Source organism: Somniosus microcephalus, chromosome 23 (genome assembly GCF_052327205.1).
Source record: "Somniosus microcephalus isolate GS21.2 chromosome 23, FLI_Smic_1.0, whole genome shotgun sequence".
Lineage (NCBI taxonomy): Eukaryota > Metazoa > Chordata > Chondrichthyes > Squaliformes > Somniosidae > Somniosus > Somniosus microcephalus.
Window position 1 is genome coordinate 38,027,378 of NC_141009.1, and position 14,317 is coordinate 38,041,694.

Below are 14,317 nucleotides of genomic sequence, written 5' to 3' on the forward strand. Positions count from 1 at the left end.
TCACAGTCATGGGGGCTGCGGGATTACCTCAGGAGGACAATGAGGCAGAGGAGGACGAGGAGGAGGATGAGGATGAGGAAGAAGATGAGGAGGAGGAGGACAAGGAGGGAGGAGGCAGCGAGGCAATCGGCCTTCTGGCTGGGCTGTCTGTGATCGGTTCATCAGACTCCGATTCGCATGAATGAAACCCCAGATCCCTGTAACTCACCACATCCCCATCATACAATCCCTGTCTCAGGCCATATCACAACGTCCTTCTGGGCACAAAGGTGAAATGAGAGAGACCACAAACTATTCCAAACACACTTAATAAATTTATCTATAAACTTATCACACATATCGCATGAATTCTAATAACTAATGACCCTTGTGCCAGCCATTGATGAATAGCTGTCGTGTGCAAGGTGTGAGATGTGGGTGTAAGTATTGCTAGGTAGAGATTGTTGGTGGGTGAGTGCTGGGGGTGTGGTGTATTGAGCAGTGTGTGAAGCTTGTGGTACAGATAGTGGTGTGTAGCATTTGTTGAAGCCTTCACTCACCCTGGCCACCCGTGTGAGCTCGTTAAACTTCTTCCTGCACTGGGTGTGGGTCCTGGGGACCACGGTGCTGCCCATGATGTGGTGTGCCACCTCACTGCACATAGTCTTGCAGACTTGTGGCAAGGGCCTTCTGCCAGTTGGTGGATACAGGACCGCCCGCCTTCTCTCCACTGCTAAAACCAATGCCTCCAAAGCTTCATCCGAAAGCCTCCGGGCTCTCTCCCTGAGGTGGTGACCTGCTATCATGATTTCTAAATACAGGAAACTTCGCGATATCCGGCACCGACGGGACCGAGCTGCTGCCGATCTATCAAAACTTCCGGATAGACCAGCGCTAATGTTGAAGGATACGGAGGTTTTCATCTCCGTATCTGACAACAAACACTGTTGCTTAGCAACAGCTTGTAAACACTCGGCCTGTACCTTGGAAGCGTCTCTGTAGCTTAGCAACAGCTTCAGAGAGGCTTTCCAGAGACTGACTGTTAAAAAAATGCTAGGAGAAGAAAGGAGAAGAAAAAAAACCTAACCAAAACGGCTGCTGATTTCTGCCGTTAGATCGAGGTTTCCGGACATACAACCTCCGGATAAACCAAAGTTTCCTGTAAGTGCTTCTTCTCCTTGTCCTTCTTATGGTTGTTGAGGCAGTTGCATACCCAACAATGCTGAGAATGAGGTGCTGCAGCATCAATGAACCTCCCCTTTAAATAGTGAAAAAAGCCTGTGGCAATCATTACTTGCATTTAGACTACACCCAATATTGGTCCATCTTTTCAGTGTAACGCCAATGAGCTCGGGATTTTAGACAAGAATCATGACTGCAATCATCTTAATGAGGAGTGGGGACAAATTTTGCGTGCAGCCTTGACGATTTGCAACTGGCGCTACTTAACCATTTTTAGTCTAAACACTGCCCATTTCTTGGCTATAACAAATTTCTAGCCCCTTAATGTTTATCACTGAAGTATTCTCCTAAATATCTTGTTAAACAAAGAGGCAGACCAGTTGAAGCACTAGCACATGTCTGATTCACACAGTAAATATTTTATCATTGGTATTTTTCGAAGGCAGTGTCCTATGTGAGCGAGTGTACCAGGCATAATGGACCTGAAGAAGGGGGTCTCTGCCCTGTTTTCGCATTCCTGCTCACATTAGAAAGGAGGCCAGGAAGCTCCCACCTTAAACTGGTGAGAGTTTCACTAAAATCTTAAAATGAGACTGTGATGACTTAATTTCATCCTGCACTTTGTGTTTTGATGTTGCACCATGCACAATGCCAGGTACAAATCCTGCTCATGTATAAATGGACGTCCAGGATCATACAGCGATCAGCTGTAAATGGAAGTTCGTTTAAAGGAAGTACAGTAGTAAGAAGATTCAGTGAGCAGTTGCAAGCCCATCTCTGCATTTGTGTTCATTTTGTCTTGCCATTTGTCTTCTGCTGGTACTCAAGTTCTTCTGAGTCTTTGTGGTATCCAGTGTCCTGCTTCATTTTTCTCCCTATGGATACCATTTCCATTTATGAGTTTTTCGGAGGTTGCACCAGAGATGCTCTGTGCCACTCGCTGGCACCCTGACATCCACATCTACAGGCAAAGTTGTTAGTGCATGCGGAGGCTTAAATTCCCAATATAAGCCTGACTAACCATAGTGCAGGATTGTTCTTCAGCAGCACCCCAATCACATGAAAGAATGCATGCCGGCGTGTTTCAACACCCAGCAATAGCTGCTTGGCTGCAGTCTGCAAGAGGCCACCCACCATATCTGCAAGCATTGGTGCACTTACTTGGCAACAACCGTGGGGCACTGTCTTCAGTGGGTCTGGGCCAGTAAAGCAGCAAATGCAAATTTGAACCAACTGCTGCAAAGACAATCTGCAGCTAACACGCAGCTTAGAGCTGGCGCAACCAGTAACAGTAACAGATAGCTGGAGGGTCAAACCTGCCTCCAACTCCTTCGCAGCATACTGCGATGGTGACTTTTGTCCACTTGAACTGCTATTTAACAGGCGGTTGGCTTGCTCTATCAATTACCCGCAACATCATGTTTATACGTTGGGTTTCCTTTCTTTTCATTTCTGTTTGTTATTTCTTAATCTCCCGCCCCTTCAGCCTTTACAAAGGCTACTAACGGGTTGAGATGCCATTTGAGCCTTTCTAAAGGCTTTCAGAACTTATGTCACCCTATTGTTGAGGCTTCCCTTTAATCGTCCCTGTTATATTTTTAGGTCTATTCTGCTTTCTTATTCTAGCTGCTTCAGCTTCTGTATTTTAGATTAGTCCCATAACTGTGTCTTAGCTACCTCCAAGTATCTTCACTGAGCCTAATATCTAGGTAACATTCTGAAAGCAAGCCCAGGATAACAAACAGAAAGCCTTTGTTTAAATTAACTACTGGATCTATCCTGTGCCTCCACAGGGACTTGCTTCCATCTTCAGAAAGCAGTAGAAACCGCAATCTTTTAGAATCAGGCAAATTTACATAGGATTACATAGGATATATGGCACAGAAACAGGCCATTCGGCCCAACCAGTCCGTGCCGGCGTTTATGCTCCACTCCAGCCTCCTCCCACCTTTCTTCATCTAACTCTATCAGTCTAACCCTCTATTCCCTTCTCCCTCATATGCTTGTCCAGCCTCCCCCATAAATGCATCTATACTATTCCCCTCAACCGCTCCCTGTGGTAGCAAGTTCCACATTCTCACCACACTTTGGGTAAAGAAGTTTCTTCTGAATTCCCTATTTCATTTCTTGGTGACTATCTAAAATTGATGGCCTCTAGTTATTCCCTACAAATGGAAACATTCTCTCTGTATCCACTCTATCAAAACCTTTCATAATTTTATAGACCTCTATTAGGTCACCCCTCAGCCTTTTTTCAAGAGAAAAGAGACCCAGCCTGTTCATCCTTTCCTGATAGGTATACCCTCGCATTTCTGGTACCATCCTTGTAAATCGTCCCTGCACCCTCTCCAGTGTCTCTATATCCTTTTTATAATATGGCGATCAGAACTGCACGCAGCACTCCAAGTGTTGTCTAACCAAGGTTCGATACAAGTTTAGCATAACTTCTCTACTTTTCAATTCTATCCCTCTAGAAATTTATTGAACAATAGATGAACAAGTAAATATTTAACAGTAATGTAATACATAAATGTACATATATAGTATACTATCCAGCTTTTTGAACAAAAACAATAAATGATCATGACCAAGATGCTAACCTATTATTTTGTGGTTAATCTGTGTATATGCAGTATTCTTGTAGTCTTCCCAACTGCAGGGTTACCTGGCCTAACCTACCTCACTGAAGGTTCCAATTGACTCAGTGATTTGAACAATTCAACCTATTTAAATAACTCTCAAACATTTGCGGAGCTTGCTGGATTTAACTAATTGTCAACTCAATTCAAAAAGCAGCTGCCAGTCATATACATAACTGAATGTGGCTTGTCTCCTTCCCTGAAGCTCCTTGAGTCTTTGAAGGCAACTGAACAAATCATCAAAATGTTTGTATCAAGCTAGGCTGAGTACAAGATTCTGACCGAAGCTGATTTTTAAACTCCTAGAACAATTTTAACCCTACTCGCTCAGCAGAAACCTGGCGGGCGGGCAGTTAAAATCGGCCTGGCTCTTGCCTGTCCAAAAGCCGGCATGATCGCAACATCTGCAATTTTAACCTGCTCTCCTGAGCTGGCAGCAAAGACACGCGCCCGGAGTCAACAGGGTCCTTCTTTATATATGCACGTTGCAGCCCGATGACATCATTGAGCCCCGACTGTAATTTTAACTCAGGCCTGAGCGGGGAATCCGTATAGAGTTAAAATCGGGGCTCTTGAGCGTTAACTAATCACCTGTGTGGAATGCAGAGGAAAATCAGGCAGTGAGAATTGCACACTCCTAACTGAGCCTCCCCAATTTTCCATCCATTTAACTTAATTTATTTATCTTATTTAATTACATAGAAACATAGAAGATAGGAGCAGGAGTAGGCCATTCAGCCCCTCGAGCCTGTTCCACCATTTAATGAGATCATGGCTGATCATCCAAATTCAGTACCCTGTCCCTGCTTTCTCCCCATATCCCTTGATCCCTTTAGCCTTAAGAAATATATCTAACTCCTTCTTGAATATATTTAATGAATTGGCCTCAACTGCCTTCTGTGGTAGAGAATTCCACAGGTTCACCACTCTCTGGGTGAAGAAATTCCTCCTCATCTCAGTCCTAAATGGCTTACCCCTTATCCTTAGACTGTGACCCCTGGTTCTGGACTCCCCCACCATCGGGAACATCCTTCCTGCATCTAGTCTGTCTAGTCCTGTTAGAATTTTATAAGTTTCAATGAGATCCCCTCTCATTCTTCTAAACTCCAGCGAATATAAGCCTAATTGACTCAATCTCTCTTCATACATCATTTCTGCCATCCCAGGTATCAGTCTGGTAAATCTTCGCTGCACTCCCTCCATGGCAAGAACATCCTTCCTCAGATAAGGCGACCAAAACTGCACACAATACTCAAGGTCCTGTACAACTGCAGCAAGACATCCTTGTTCCTGTACTCGAATCCTCTTACTATGAAGGCCAACATACCATTTGCCTTCTTAACCGCCTGCTGCACCTGCATGCTTACCTTCAGCGACTGGTGCACAAGGACACCCAGGTCTCGTTGCACTTCCCCTTTTCCCAATCTATTTAATTCTTCACAATTTTGAACACCACTATCAGTTCTCCTCTTAACCTTCTCTGTTCCAGTCAAAACAGCCTCAGTTTCTCAGTAACCTCTGCTCATAACTGAAACTTCTCATCCTTAGAATTTCACCTCATCTATAGGATCTATACAGTATCACACTTCAACCCCTGTTCCGTGACTTCTCACTGTGACTGTTAATCACCAATATTGACAAAAGCTTTCTGAAAGTTCAAGTATATTCTATCATCTATAATACCCTTGAGCACAGGTCAATAAGTTGTATTTCAAAGGAATATTTTACTCCCGAGTATAAAGAGCTAATCGGTATAAAAGATGTAAATGCATAAGAATGAAAGAGAATTGCTGTTTACTTGCTTAGGAAATATAATAAAGTATTTACAGAGATCATTCCGAGAGAAACTATCCTCAGAATTCATTATGTTTATTAACCAGTTTAAACATTAGCAGCCAGCCCAACACATCCAAAACAAATCAATGTTTAATGAAGATATACCAAAAGGAGCGTGTTACTATTGGTATAATATTTCAAAGACCAGGCTTTTAAATATTAAAACCCTTAAATAATAAAGTTGTGCTGTCTATGCTGAACTGATGTGCTGTTAATTAAATTGTGAAGGAGCAATTAGCCAAGTGTTCTTTAAACCATTGGTTGTCAGTTGTCTTGGAGAATGGTGAAATTATTCCACGGCTTTATGTAACGGTCAAAAGATTTTCCAGCAAAATGGAGTCATCATTCTGATAACAATCTTCAGGCTAAATGACCAGAGGTTATGGTGGGGTTGTACTCAGATTATTGACACAACCAGTCTCAGTCTTTTCAAAATTATTGCAATATAAATTTGATATGATAGATAGATCAATAGCTAGATAGATAAATAGATAGTTAAACATATAACATTTATATTACAATATTTAGATACTGCTAAAAATATCAGTAATATTGTTCAGAAGCAAAACAAGTTAAGAAAGCTTATAAATACCATAATTTAAGAACAGTAGATTGTTCAGTTTATTTTACACTGTTTTCTCAGTGTCTTGTGGTCTGTAACCACTACTTTCATATACAGTACTGTATACAAAATACAATTTTTAATATTTCATATCAGGAAACCCAGAGGAATATTGATAATTAAGATGTGCACATCTGTTTTCCATTCTTTACATTTTTATTCAGTTGTACAAATCTGACCTGGCTTCTTAGATTACAGGTTATATAATATATTGCAGATTACATGATCAATATATTGATGGCCCTTCTTCAGTTTGGTACATTTTGGTAGAACTATATATTGACGGGACTGAGTTTATTTCTGTGCAGTGGAAATATGCCAAGCAGGGAAGTTGTCTCACTGGGCTATTTAGGCATCAGGTTTGGGTAGGTACAGTTTCCGTGGGTGTTCACGTGGACATTGGTTTGCTGGCACCCTCTCATTAATTGGTTGGCGCCAAGTTCTGCAGCTTTGACGACTGAAGGGCTCTGTGAAGTGGAGGTTGAATGGAATGAGTCTGCAAGAACAGGACCCACACCTCCTGGTGCTTTCCCACTCTGGGTACAGGTGGCAGATATGCTATAGACAGGGTTGCCAACTTTCCAAGATTGTTTTGGAGTCTCCAGGAATTAAAGATTACTCTCCATTGCACAGCTTCTCTCTGTAAAATCGCCTGTCTCCGCACCTGCCTCAGCTCATCTGCTGCTGAAACCCTCATCCATACCATTGTTACCCCTAGACTCGACTATTCCAATCCTCTCCTGGCTGGTCTCCCACCTTCCACTCTCCATTAACTTGAGCTCATCGAAACCTCTGCTGCCAGTATCCTGAGTAACAAGTCCCATTCACCCATCAGCACTGTGCTTGCTGACCAACATTGGCTCCCCATCCGGCAACGCCGCGATTTTAAAATTCTCATCCTTGCTTTCAAATCCCTGCACCCTCCCCATCCCTGTAACCTCCTCCAGCCCTACAACCCTCTGAGATAAAAACAGAAAATGCTGGAAATACTCAGCAGGTCAGGCAGCATCTGTAGAGAGAGAAACAGAGTTAAACACAGTAGTATTTTGCTTTTGTATTAACCCTCTGAGATAGCTGGGCTGCTCCTATTGTGGCCTCTTGCGCATCCCCGATTTTAATCGCTCCACCGTTGGCGGCTGTGCCTTCAGCTGCCGAGGGCCTAAGCTCTGGAATTCTCTCCCTAAACCTCTCTGCCTCGCTACCTTACCTCTCTTTCCTCCTTTAAGATGCTCCTTAAAACCTACCTCTTTGACCAAGCTTTTGGTCATCTGTTCTAATATCTCCTTATGTGGCTCGTGTCAAATTTTGTTTGATAATGCTGCTGTGAAGTGCCTTGGGACATTTTACTACATTAAAGGCGCTATATAAATACAATTTATTGTTGTTGTTGTTCCTGCGAGTAACCTGGAAGAAAAATCATAGAGGTATTCAAAAAATGATGTCTTTTAATTTTCTTTGAACATGTTCATTTACTAGTTGCAAAAATATAGGTGATGGGGAAGAAAGGCTATTTGACTGCAAGGGGCGGCCGGAGGCGGGCAATCATGTAACGGAACCTCCGGGAATACATCCTGAGTTGCCAACTATTTGCTCACATGTTGTTTGTGATGAGTGTTGGGTTACTGCAGGCCCGAGTAGGTATGTTGTTGGGTCTCGAGAGGCTCCAGGGCATCTTCAGAAAGGCTGGAGGAATAAACATGACCAGAATTTGTTCCTTTTTAAGTTTATAGACTGAAGGGAATGTACCAAGATATTTATTTCAAACCACTAGCTATTCGTCAGGAGAGACTTCTATGGAAGTGCTGACCAAGTGTCCATTAGCTTGGTGCCAGAGCAGAGATTTCATAGAATCAAGAGTTAAACCGTTCTGAAAAGAAACAGCGCAGTTGAATTAAACAAAATTTATGTAGAAGTTTATTTGTCTTGCCATATTGTTATGAGAGATCCTGAATATAATACACTCTGGAGGACTATTCGCACTTGCATCACAATTCCATTATTATTGCTGGGAGTCATACAGCTTGCAGTTAAAGTGCTTGTCTGGCACTGAAATATTCATGAGTTTGGATTAGAAGTGAAAATGGTGGTAAAGGGATTTAAGAAATTCTTAAAAATGGGATTGAGTGCAACAGATATTCAAATGTGATTTATTTTAATTTAAATTTTTTAAACATTAGTTGCACTGCATCCTTTTCTACTGTCCCAAGTATTGCGAATGTAAGATTTAATACATTTTATTTAAAACAGCTTAAATATGGCTGAATAGCCATGCTACTCATTACACTCTCATCTTTCGCTTGCAGTTCAAACCCTGTTTAATCCAGTGTTAGTCGCCTTGCTGACTAAAACGTGGAGTGGATCTATCACGAACGATGGAATGGATATAGATCGCTACACTACATCACAAGCAGTAGATCAATGAACTTAAGCCCAGTGGTGTTTCTCCCGCCATGCACACATTGAACTGAAACTCTTGACTGCAGCCATATTTGGGACCTCTCATGGGATGGGTACTGAGAAACAGCCGACGTTGTTGGAGATTGTTCAAATATTTCCCATTTAAACATCATGCATCCTGAGCTGCTTATGGACAATGGAAATGACACTGACCTAAGATGCATAATCCTGGATATTAATTCAGAGAGGTTTTCTTGAGTTTCACACAATTCACCTTTGAGGCAGGAAGAAAATTTGCTGAGACTAAATTAGTTTAGTCGAATCCGCAACAGAGCAGATTGTAGATAGTTTGCGGGAAGAATGGGCTTGATGAACTGTGTGGCATTTCTTGCTCCGTGCTTAACTGCATTCTTATCATTAAAAGCGACAGTGGGAACTGCCTCTGCTTCCTTCTAGTGAAAGCATAGAGTTAAGGTCTTAGTACAGTAGTTGTTTGATTGCAGCAACCATCACTGGTTTGAATCGCTCCGCCATTGGTGGCTGTGTCTTCAGCTGCCAAGGCCCTAAGGTCTGGAATTCCCTCCCTAAACTTCGCTGCCTCTCTACCTCTCTATCCTCCTTTAAGATGCTCCTTAAAACTTACCTCTTTGACCAAGCTTTTGGACATCTGCCCTAATATCTCCTTATGTGGCTTGGTGTCAGGATGTGTTTGATAATGCTCCTTGGTGCGTTTTACTATGTTAAAGGTACTATATAAATACAAGTTGTTGTTGTATCACTCATTACAGATGCTCTTACTCGGGTCTTCTTCTTTTGGTGTTTTCTCACTGTTCCCTTTGAGTGTCAGCTGTGGCTCAGTTGGTAGCACCCTCCCCTCTGAGTCAGAAGGTTGTGGGTTCAAGTCCCACACCAGGGACTTGAGCACAAAAACCTGGGCTGACACTCCAGTGCAGTGCTGAGGGAGTGCTGCACTGTCGGAGATGCCATCTTTCGGATGAGACGTCAAACCGAGGCTTCCATCTGTCCTCTCAGGTGGACGTAAAAGATCCTATGGCACTATTTCAAAGAAGAGCAGGTGAGTTATCCCCAGTGTCCTAGCCAATCACTAAAACAGTTTACCTGGTCATTATCACATTGCTGTTTGTGGGAGCTTGCTGTGCGCAAATTGGCTGCTGCGTTTCCTACATTACAACAGTGACTACATTTCAAAAAGTACCTCATGAGCTGTAAAGCACTTTGGGATGTCCGGTGGTCGTGAAAGGCGCTATATAAATGCAAGTCTCTCTTTTCAGTTCAGTGTGAAGTTGGGGAAGGATTTGCAGGGTGATAAACAGTCTGACTGGCTGCGTTAACGCTCCTTCCATGGCCATAACTATCTTTATACCAGCCGATAGGGTGGTTAGTCCTATACGGCGGGAGGGTTTTATGGGCTCCCACAACCCATACGATGAGGTGGGGGGGCCACCCACACCCACCGGACGTGTGTATCCCGCTCGATGTCAACCCAGAATTCAAAGCTGGAGCTCCGACTCCACTCTCCGGGACTGTCTGGAGTGGGGCTCAAACCCTGCACCTCTGGCCCACAGGTGGGAATGCTACCAAAGGCTCACTCCCCTCTTACTGGGGTGCCTCAGTTGGAAAGTTACATCTGAAGGATCTCATCTCAGAAACCCTGGTTTCAGAAACATGAAACCAACAGTAGTCTGACAGGCACTTCAAAACTTCTGTTTCCTCTTGTTAGGGCCAATGGCTCTCCTGCAGATGGGAAACATTCCAGGAATAAAGTTCATTAAATGTGGAGTGGAGATTGGATATTGGTGCAAGAGGTGAAACACATCCAGATAACCTAGAACACGGCAAAAGCAACATTGTGGCAGATATTTAAGCAAGAATACGCATCCAAGCAGGATGTGTTGAGTTGAACTTCCAGATACAACTACATGCTGCCCCTCGGTGACATCATCAGAAAACACAACGTTCCACATGTATGCTGCTGACACCTAGCTCTACCTCACCATCACCTTTCTCGACCCCTCCACTGACTCTGATTTCTTATTGAAACTTATAAAATTCTGACAGGACTGGACAGACTAGATGCAGGAAGGATGTTCCCGATGGTCGGGGAGTCCAGAACCAGGGGTCACAGTCTAAGGATAAGGGGTAGGCCATTTAGGACAGAGATGAGGAGGAATTTCTTCACCCAGAGAGTGGTGAACCTGTGGAATTCTCTACCACAGAAGGCAGTAGAGGCCAATTCATTAAATATATTCAAGAAGGAGTTGGATATATTTCTTAAGGCTAAAGGGATCAAGGGATATGGGGAGAAAGCAGGGACAGGGTACTGAATTTGGATGATCAGCCATGATCTCATTGAATGGCGGAGCAGGCTCGAGGGGCCGAATGGCCTACTCCTGCTCCTATCTTCTATGTTTCTATGTTTCTCACGCTGCTTGTCCGACATAGCAGAAATGTCCTCTATTTACATATTGGGAAGACTGAAGCCATTGTCTTGAGTCCCCGCCACAAACTCCGGTCCCTAGCCACTGATTCTGTCCCTCTCCCTGGCCCCTGTCTAAGGCTGAACCAGACTGTTCACAGCCTTGGCACCCTATTTGACCCTGAGCTGAGCTTTTGACCCCATATTCTCTCCATCACCAAGACTGCCCTCTTCCATCTCTGTAACATTGCCCGTCTTCGCTCCTGCCTCAGCTCATCTGCTGCTGAATCCCTTGTCCATGCCTTTGTTACCTCTAGACTCGATTATTCCAGTGCTCTCCAGGCCAGCCTCCCACTTTACACCCTCTGTAAACTTGAGCTGATCCAAGACTCGGCTGATCTTGGCCGAACTCGCACCAAGTCCTGTTCACCCATCACCTCTGTGCTCGCTGACCTACATTGGCTCCTGGTCCGGCAATGCCTCCATTTTAATATTCTCATCCTTGTTTTCAAACGCCTCCATGGCCTCGCCCCTCCCTATCTCTGTATCCTCCTCCAGCCCCACAACCACCCGAGATATCTGTGTTCCTCTAATTCTGCACAACCTGATTTTCTTCATTCCACCATTGGTGGCTGTGCCTTAAGCTGCCAAGGGCCTAAGCTCTGGAATTCCCTCCCTAAACCTCTCCGCCTCTCTACTCTCTCTCCTTTAAGCCGCTCCTTAAAATCTACCTCTTTGACCAAGCTTTTGGTCACCTGTCCTAATATGTCTTTATGTGGCTTGGTGTCAAACTTTGTTTGATAATCGCTCCTGTGAAGCCCCTTGGGACGTTTTACTATGTTAAAGGCTAGTGTGGAGTATAAACACCAGCATGGACGTGTTGGGCCTAATGGCCTGTTTCTGTGCTGTAAATATTTTGTATATAAATGCAAGCTGTTATTCTTAAGACAAAGTCACCCATTGATAGTCCTATTTGCTATAGCACAAAACATGAAGCAGGAATGTCTTCACTCAGAGGGTTGCGAATCTTTGGCATTCTCTGCCCCAGAGGGCTGTGAATGCTGAGTCTTTGAGTACATTCAAGGCTGAGAGAGATAGATTTTTGGACTCTAGGGGGATCAAGGGATATGGAGATCGGGCGGGAAAGTGGAGTTGAGGTCGATGATCAGCCATGATCTTATTGAATGGCGGAGCAGACTGGAGGGTCCGTATGGCCTACTCATGCTCTTATTTCTTATGTTCTTATAACAGTTTCTATTCTAGATGTTGAAATAGCAGGAGTCTAATCCTTGATGGTTTATCAGGTCTCTGGAAAAAAATAACTATGAACTTCTTCGTCACTCACCATCATCTGCCATTCAGAAAGTCAGAAAAGGGACTTTACACTACACGCTCTGTAAAATAGTTCATAAATCTACTGTTGTTGTTGAAGATTCAAGCTGTAATTCTCCCCAGCAGAGAGACTTTACTACTCCAAATGGAGACACACTTAAATATTGTGTTCCTGTAGGGAGGCTAATATTGTAGATCACAATAGAAGTCTAAACTGAAAATGGATTGCATAAACCTGTATCATTTTGCATCCTCAAAAACTGAGCTTTCTGTAGTTGTGTAAAAAACATTCAAATTATTTTTCTATCCACAACAGCAGGTTGCATGTTCATTGACCAAAAATAGTTTTCGTTTTGATGTCGGCAAAAAACACCATTATATAAAAAAGTGATTTTTCAGCCCACCCTCCTGGCTAACAATGGATTGTAAAGACATCAGTTGTTTTGTGATTAAAAAAAGGAATAGTTTATATCTTGAAAGCTTGATGAAAGTATTAATCTTTGTTGCGATGTTTCTGTCTTTGTTTGAATGGATTGCTCCTCAACACATCATTAGATACAGTTGCCTCTTGACACACATTGTAAAAACACTCTGGGGGAAAAATTCGGTATCGCCCCATTTGGGGCGCTGTTATCGGCCGTGCGCAAAGTTCAGCGCCTGGCACTAATTATCGCCTCCGACAGCAAACTTGGCTTTTATCGCTCCTGGAGGTGATTGGAGCGTTAAATCAGGCGCTTCACACTTGTCTTAAGGCGCAAACGCCGAGGAGTGAGGCGCTACCTCAGAGCGCTGGCGAAGCAAGGAAGGGCAAAGCAAAATAAACCTGCAAAGTGCTGCTCAATACTCAAAACTCCTTCACACGGCGTTGAATCTCTCCAGAAGTCTCTCTCTCTCTCTCTCAGACTGCGTGGTGCAAAAATGTCACCGACAACAAAAGGCAGGAAGCGGTCGCCTTTAAATAGCGCTCACCTAGTCACTTTCTGACAGCATAACGCTACTCTCAACCTGTCATTGCTAGCGGCAGGCGGTAAGGCAGGGGGCGCCACTCAATATCCGGTCCGGGGCACTAACGGGGCGTTGCGCACTCGAATGACATCAGAATCTGCCGGCACAGGAGATCGTGGCGGAAGTGTTTGGTGCCGCCGCAAAATGTCTAGTTAATTTCGCGAGCGGCACAAACATCGCCGCGCCTGGGCGCTAGTTGCTTTGCGCCCCAATTGGCGCCCTCTTAAGGCGCTAATGGGAGGCGCAAACAACTGAATTTTTCCCACTCTGTTTGGAGAAAAAGTGGGCTTTGATTGTAGATTGTAAAATCAGAGTCAGAAGAGTTTATCCGTTGATGCTTTGCACAGAAATACTTTAGTCCTCAAATGAAATCTGGTCACGCATCTATAAAGAGACAGTATTGGAACGCTACTGCATCGAACTCATGCAGCTGTCTATCAAACAAGTGAATGCTTGGGCGGTCCCTCCTACCACCTTGTTAAATATCAAGCTTAAGATCTTAGTCCCATGGCAGCAGGCACTCTGAACGTTTCCCTGGCAACCTCAGATGTTGCTGTTATACCGAGTTCAATTTGCAAATTTTAAAAAGTAAAGTCGAAGACTACAGGCACTGCTGAATATACTGGTACAAGTGTTGGCTGCATTTTTAGAGACACCGATGGCACAGTTGCTGCCTCGACAACCCAGTGTTTGAGCTGCAGTGAATGAAATGCATGAGAAATGCTAAAGGACTTCGAGTGCTGCTCTCAGGATTACTGTCTGCTACCAGGGAAACACTATAAAGCAGCCATTGCAGCTTCCAGTTTAAGATCTGTGAGGAGCGAGCAGAATACAACATTCCTTACTCTGCACAGAGCTAAAGAGCATGGCGATATTTCAAAAGTTTTG

The 14,317-nt window shown here is 43.9% G+C and overlaps 1 protein-coding gene across 2 annotated transcripts in view; it reads left to right on the top strand.

The window, feature by feature from the left end:
- LOC147101832 (dual specificity testis-specific protein kinase 2) overlaps positions 1 to 14,317 on the top strand; it is a 133,414-nt gene that overhangs the window by 64,449 nt on the left and 54,648 nt on the right. The window lies entirely within an intron of this gene.